General features: G+C 43.0%; 1 pseudogene; it reads right to left on the bottom strand.

The window, feature by feature from the left end:
- Window positions 1-1,075: 1,075 nt before the first annotated feature.
- On the bottom strand, window positions 1,076-2,767 carry LOC136175326 (olfactory receptor 4B1-like; annotated as a pseudogene).
- Between the last annotated feature and the right edge of the window lie 5,016 nt (window positions 2,768-7,783).

Genomic DNA, 7,783 nt, shown 5'->3' with positions numbered 1-7,783 from the left:
TGCTATGATAGAATTATATATACAGTTGTCACAAGCTGATAAGATGATTACTGCTAAGTGAACTTTGACAAACTTAATTGGTCAAGACTATTGTTACTGGTTTAAAAAGTCATCTATAACAGTATATGAAAGAATGAGAGAGGTGTGCTGAGTGCAGATGTCACAGAGATGGGAGATTAAATAATAGTTTTACTTACTAGAAAAGTTGAAATAGTTATATTCTTAGTAATGTTTTTTTCAGTTTTTAACATTTTTGAAAGTTTTGTCTTGGGCTTTAGGTGATCAGCTAACAATGTTATAATAGTTTCAGGTGGACAGTGAAGGGACTCAGCCATAGGTATACATGTATCCATTCTTCCCCAAATGCCCCTTCCATCCAGGCTGCCACATAACATTGAGCAGAGTTCCATGTGCTATACAGAAACCTTTGTTGATTACCCATTTTAAATATACCAGTGGGTACATGCCCATACCAGACTCCCTGTGCACGCTAAGTCATGTCAGTCGAGTCCGACCCTTTGGGACCCTATGGCCCACAGCCCACCAGGCTCCTCTACCCATCGGATTCTCCAGGCAAGAATACTGGAGTGGGTTGCCATTTCCTTCTCCCCCACACTCCTTAACTGGACGTAAGATGAAGTATTGATAGAAAAGCCTTCCAGGGATTCCCACAAGAGCACACTGACAGAGAGAAAGACTAAAACGTAAACTTCTTTCTCCCAGGACCACAATCTTTCCACACACCACAGCATGCTAACACTGAGAGGTAAAGTAAACAAACCCAGGCTTCGTAGGTAGAAGGTGACGGAGTGGGAATCCAATCCAGGCAATCCCTCCCTAAAGCCCATGCCCTGTGTACTATAGAACATGAAGGAAAATAGCAACGCAGCTCAATTTTCAACTTTCTCCAAAATACAGAGGGCTGTGAAAGGCATCTCATTTATTTTATGGAATTTAAAGCCCTCACCTAAAATAGAAAATAGTCATGACTAGGTGAGCTTTCGCTCTGTTCCTCGTAGTTCACTAAAATCAAACTTGTTTGATATGAGTGCTCAGTTTTTTAAGGTTTTCATTGTTACTCCACCCCTGAGTTAACGTTCCTGCCCCACAGCCTCCTCAAGGCGATTTTCACCTCTGCATTTCTGAGTGTGTAGATGACGGGGTTCAGCATGGGGGTGACCGCCGTGTGGAACACGGCCACCAGCTTGTCCTCAGTGAAGGTGGAGGCGGGCCGCATGTGGAGGAAGATGGCGGGGCCAAAGAACAGGGCGCCCACCGTGAGGGGAGAGGCGCAGGTGGAGAGGGCTTTGCGTCCGCCCTCTGCTGAGCGGTTCCTCAGGCTGAGCAGGATGACAACATAGGAGGACACCAAGAGGAGGAAGGAGAAGACGGAGATTAATCCACTGTTGGCCAGCACAACGACCCCCTCCATGAATGTGTCAGTGCAGGCAAGCTTGAACAGGGGATGGAGGTCACAGAAGCAGTGGTCAATCACGTTGGGGCGCAGAAGGGCAACTGGAGAGTGATAATGATCTGAACCGTGGAGTGAAAAAAGCCCCCCGGCCAGGAAGCAGCCAGCAGACGGCGGCACACGGGCCGGCTCATGACGCCGTGTAGTGCAGGGGCTTGCGGATGGCCGCGCAGCGGTCATGGGCCATCACCGTGAGCAGGAAGGTCTCAGCAACGCCAAAGAAGTGAAAGAAGAAGATCTGAGCCACACAGCCCTCCAGGGAGAGGGTTTTAATCTCGGAAAGTAAGTCTGTGATGAATTTAGGGGCAACAGTGGAGGAGTAACTGATCTCCACCAGCGACAGGTGACTCAGGAAGAAGTACATGGGGGCACGCGGGCTCTGACTGACTCCAACCGTCAGGACGATGAGGCCGTTGCCCACCACCGTGGCCAAGCACACGGGGAGAAACACCGCAAAGCACGCTCGCTGCACCTCTGGGTCCCGGAAAAGACCGGCGATGATTAACTCAGTCACGTTATTGGTCCTCGCCAGGGAATCCCTTCAGGTGTTCTGGATAAGAGCTACTGAGAGCCCTGTAATAAAAGGAACACTGATCATAATGAATTCACTGGATATACAGGATGTTGGGCAGTGCAAACAAGATTATAATCCACTTACTATGATATCATTCATTTAGCCAATATAAACTTCTTCAGCATTAAATGCGACCAATCTAACAATTTATAAATCAAAAATCTAAGGCTCAGAGAATATGCTATTTACCCAAGATCACACAGAAAGTAGTGAATTCTGGAACTCAGAACCAGACTTCTGACTTTAGCCACAATTCTTTTTAGTCTATTATAAGATATTCTGAATTTAAAGAATCATTTAAGTTTGGAGCTTATAGTTTTATTATCCTTATAGCATTTTTCAGTGTTCTTTATCTCATTGTATTTTGAATGCTCTCTCCTACTGGGGAATTTTCATGCAACATTTCTGTTCCTAACTTCCTTTTTTCCTTATCTCTGCCTCAGGTAATCATCCCCCCACTGATATTTCTGCCCTTTTCCAAAAGGTCTTCTGTCCTGATTTCTTCACTCCTTTCTGCCAGTACTCAGTCTATTCAGGCCAGATTCCTTCTCCAGTCTTGCATCTTCAATAACTATGTTCCTATGACAAATGCTCAAACACATTGGAGATAATTCAGTCCACTAGCTTGTCACCATCATTACACTATTACTTTCAAAACCCGTGCGCCTCTGCTCAAACTACTGACAGATCATGAACTCACAGAGCTTGTCCTCAGATAGCATTGTTACGGGTGGCCAGCCTGTTTATTCTTTTTCCAGGTTAGTAGAGAATTTCTCTATGAGTTACGTCCCTGGAACATGCTTACTGACACCCCTTACACATCTATACAACCCCAAACTAGAGGGAAGAAATACAGATCATGATACCACCTCAAGCCAACATTGTTATGTAATTCAAAAAAATATCTTCCAGATTAAGCTAACCAACTAGGACTTTTTTCACCACACAAAGTCCATGAGACATAAGAATGAAATAGTATTAATACTTTGAATTTCTAAGTTTTATCCCATTATTTTTCCCCTTATCTCCAGGAGTTGGAGATGGACAGGGAGGCCTGGCATGCTGCAGTCCATGGGGTTGCAAAGAGTCAGTCATGACTGAGCAACTGAACTGAACTGAGCTATCTCTGATTTTATACTAAAATTTTCAAAAACTATAGCTTTGGACATGATACAAATGAACTTATTTACAAAACAGAAAAAGAAATAAAAATAGGGGGGAAAAAAGAAAAGAAAAGAATAAAAGAGGGAAAGGCTTCAACCCCAGGAAAGCAAGTGATCATGGAAACACTTCCATTCACCATGATTCCAAAGTTTTCCCATACAGGACTTTGTTTCTTAGGCTGCCATGTTAGGTTTGAACAGTTTTTCCATTTCCTGAGGTCTGTTCATTTAGATAGCAATTCAATACTGTTGTATCTACTCTAGTGTTGGGGGTGTGGGGAATATTATTTTTGTAAAGGGTTTAGGAACATATGGTTCCTTTAAAAGAGGTTAAAGGTTCACTTTAAAAGAGCAGAAATTCTGTCCTGTCAATTTATTCACACTAAGGGAAAACATGCTGTTTGCTTACATGCCTTGCTCTTGTTAGGGTCCTTCCTTTATATTTGTTGACTTTCACAATTTTGACTCGAGTGGTCATGAAAGAACTATCGTCTTATACCCTCCAAAGCTTAATCAGCCTTTGAAATGTACACCTCTCAGAGCTGTTAGTAAACACAAATTTTTGCTTGTTTGCAAAAACAAGAAAGAAATATACCTTTGAAGAACTGAAAAAGAAAACCACAACAGCAAGGAGCAGAACTAACAACAAAAGAACAAAACCCAAAGATCAGTGGTCTGGACTGATGGAAACAAATCAGTATGTGTCAGAATTTCTCAGGTAAGGACATAAGCCGAGGTTAAGACTGTACGAAGTTACTGAACTTGAAAAGTTATTAAGAAACGGGTGTTCTGGAGCAAGGAAAAGACTAGAGAAAGAGGCCATGACCTGAGAGAGTCAAAGAAATGACTGAGGTGACTCTGAAACACCCTAAAAATAAATGCTCATAAAGCATATATACTATTTTGGAGGCTTGCCTGGTGACTCAGACAGTAAAGAACCTGTCTGCAATGCAGGAAACCCAGGTTTGATCCCTGGGTCAGGAAGATCCCCTAGAGAAGAGAATGGCAACCCACTCCAGTATTCTTGTCTGGAGAGTTCCATGGACAGAGGACCCTGGTAGACTATAGTCCATGGGGTCACAATGACTCAGACACACCGGAGCAACTTTCACAACAGCAATAAAATAAAGGCTCATAAAACATAAATACTATTTTTAATGAAAAAGTAAAAGATTGGTACTTGGAGAGTTGGCATGGGTGAAAAAATAAACAGTTTCATATTAAGTTGTAGACGTGGAGATCAAAAAACCATTCTGAGAACAAATAGTGTGCATCAAATGCACACCCCTTTGTTCCAATAATTAATATTCCATGAAGACATGAGTTAAGTGTACAAGTGTTGGAAGTTGTGCTCTGTTGGATCCGGTTCAGACCAGCTCAGGAGAACCTGTCACAGGTGTCTCTTTGCAACTCTACACATCACATTGGTAGCTTGAAATCAGCCTCGGTGGGAGCATGCTGGAAAGCAGGAAATGACACAAATCAGTGCTGTTTACTTAGGAGAGCCAGTTACTAACTATTCACCAGCGCACCACTGATAGGAGGCTGGGGAGAGCCTTTCTGCTACATTCCTGATGTCTACTCCACACAGAGGACGTTACCACGACTAAACTCCCAGCCCCACGCTGCACACCAGCGGAGGAGTAAATGGGGAGCAGAGATCAGGCGTGCCCTCTCCCCCTTTCCTTGGAGTGAGGAGCTGCAGAGAGAACACCTCCACACTGCCCTGGGACGAGCTCTGTCCGGCGAGGTGGAGAGGAACTCGGGAGGTGTCCCTCCCGACTGCTCTGGAGGGAAGGTCCCACCTGCTCTGTGTCAGTCACTCAGTCGTGGCCGGCTCTCTGCAACCCTACGGACTGTAGCCCACCTGGCTCCTCTGTCCACGGAATTCCCCTAGAGTAGGAAACGGCAACCTACTCCAGCATTCTTGCCTGGAGAATTCCACGGACAGAGCAATGGTGCCCTTTTGATATAAGCCCCAGCTATATTTACTTGCCATGAATGGATGTGAAGCTTTACCTAATTCTGAGACTAGGGTTTAGTAAAGCCACTTGTAGCAGATTATACACCACAATCTTCATTATCATCTTTTCCTGATGATATCTTTGATCCTAAACAAAGATAATGTTTCTTCCCTTCAAAATGCCTATTCCTTTAATTTAGAAATTAATTCATCATTCACATAGAAAGAGATATATAAAGTTTCTTCAAACCCCCCAAGTGATATCTCTCACAAAGAGTTTATTTTTTAAAAATATGCTATACCAACATAAATAACCACCAAATCTGCAGTGGGATTCTCTGTCTGCCTTAATGGGAATCAGAACAATATAATTTCTTGGAAGTAAAATAAAAATAATAGGAGTTGCCCTTTGCAGAAGCCAATGAGTTTTGCCATTCACAAAGAAGAAAGAAGCTACCTACTAGAGAGCTAAAATTCCAGGAAGGTGCTTGCTGCAGAGAAATTCTGTTGATGGTCCTGCCAAACAAAAGCAGTATTGCTAAACACATCACAGTGTGGTAGGATTTCCAATAGAGGCACCAGGGACCCAAAATCAGTAAAAATACCTGAAACAATCTCCCACCTTGGAAAATCAAGCAGCTCAATGGTTGAAAGATAAGACTGTGATTCTCAAGAGTCACCATTACTACATTCACACTTACAAACCCAAGAAAATGATTTGGACAGAGATTAGGGTCGAATCAGAGAAGGAAATGGCAACTCACTCCAGTATTATTACCTGGAAAATTCCACGGACAGAGGAGCCTGGTGGGCTACAATCCATGGGGTCACAAAGAGTCGTACACAACTGAGTGACTGAGCCCACAAAGTTGAATCTAATAAGACTAAACTACAGAATAACAGGAGACCTATAGCAAGTGTGACCTGGAAGACACTTGGAGGCATCATCAGCCTCCAAGATGCCCAGGCTTGTCGCTGTGATGTCCCAAGTGATCCATGCCTCCCTTTCATTCCCATACCCACTCAGGCACCACATCCCATTCGTTTTGTCTTTGATCATCTCTCCTGTGGGCCATTGTTTTTCCCATTCTTCCTGCTACCACCTTCTCAACTGCTGTCAGCTGATGCGGAGATTACCGAAGCCTCTTAGGCTCCAGATGCTCCCACTCCATCCATCCTGCAGACTACAGCCAGAAAACTGTTCCTTAGACCCTTCTTTCCTCGGATCCTATGGTTGGGAATGAATGGGGAAAACCTAAGCTCCCTGCTCACTTTTAAAGACTCGAACAGGTTGAGCCACCTCAACTATCACCCTCCTACCCGATAAACTTCGACTCACATCTATTCAACTAGGGTCCTCTCCTCCTCACACAAGCCCACCCTGATCATCCCCACCACAGAGCCTTCCTTCACCAGAAATGACCTCTCCTTATCCCTTCCAATTCGACCCTCCTTCCAACCCAGTCCTGTTGGTTCAATGATGCTTGCCCTTAAGACTTCTCCAACCGTCTGTGTCTTCTCTTCTCTCGCACTATAAATCCTTTGGTGATTATCCTTAAATGTAAATCTTATCATGATACTTCTCTACCCAAAATCTAGCAACAGCCCCCCATTGCCCATGGCATAAAATATAATATTCTCATTAGGAATTCCAGGTCCTTCTTGAACTGACCATCGCCTGTCTTTGCATCCTTGTTTTTTCATTACCCAGTTGAATATCATACAGGTATTTCTTAATACAAAGTTTCTTTCCTCTATGTTTAGCATTCCTACTTTAGAGATAAAGAACCTCACTACTATAGGAGTAATACAGTCTTTTCTTTGGTCTCTCATAGTACTTTACCATACCTTTTTAAAATCATGTCATAATTATAGCTTCTGAGTCTATACAGACTGTCATATATTATGATGACATTCAAAATTTTCTGCTTAATATTCTTCTTCAGTCTTTATTATTAATTGCATTTTTTGGTTAATAATTATAGCTAGCATTGCAACAGTACTTACCATTTGCTATACATACATTAAGTCATTTAATTCTCACAACAGGCCTGTGATGTGGGTATTATTATAATCACTGTTTTCTTTTTATACAGATGAGGAAACAGAAGCATATATAAGGGAATTAACTGGCCATTCCTACCATCTCTCCCACTTAAGTGAGAAGACATACCTCCTTGTTCCCTGCAATGCTGCCTCCCCAAGAAACATGGAAAGAAGATGTGACCAGCATGCAAGAGCCTAAATCAGCACTGTCAGGTTACCTGCTGGACTCGGGGCCAGAGCCAGTGATAGACAGAATACAGACAACGGCCGGAGAAATAAAAGAGAGCTCCACATGTAAATGGGGCTGGTCTCAGAATGAAGTAACAGAACCTCCATCTCAATCACGTGGTTCTCACTTGATAATCCCAAATGTTACCTCACAGAATCACAAAATTGTAAAAGACTTACAAATCACCAAATCTTATGTTATGTATACTTTACAAAAAAACAAATGAATAAATTGATTCCTTGCCCTGTACTCTCCCTCCAAAAAATCTTCAAAATCAATCACCTAATTAACAAACAAGAGACTCCCCTGGTTGCCCAGGGGCTAAGACTTCCCATGC

This window comes from Muntiacus reevesi, chromosome 9 (assembly GCF_963930625.1).
Source record: "Muntiacus reevesi chromosome 9, mMunRee1.1, whole genome shotgun sequence".
NCBI lineage: Eukaryota > Metazoa > Chordata > Mammalia > Artiodactyla > Cervidae > Muntiacus > Muntiacus reevesi.
Note: the sequence above shows the minus strand (reverse complement) of the source record. Positions and strands in the feature narration are given on the sequence as shown.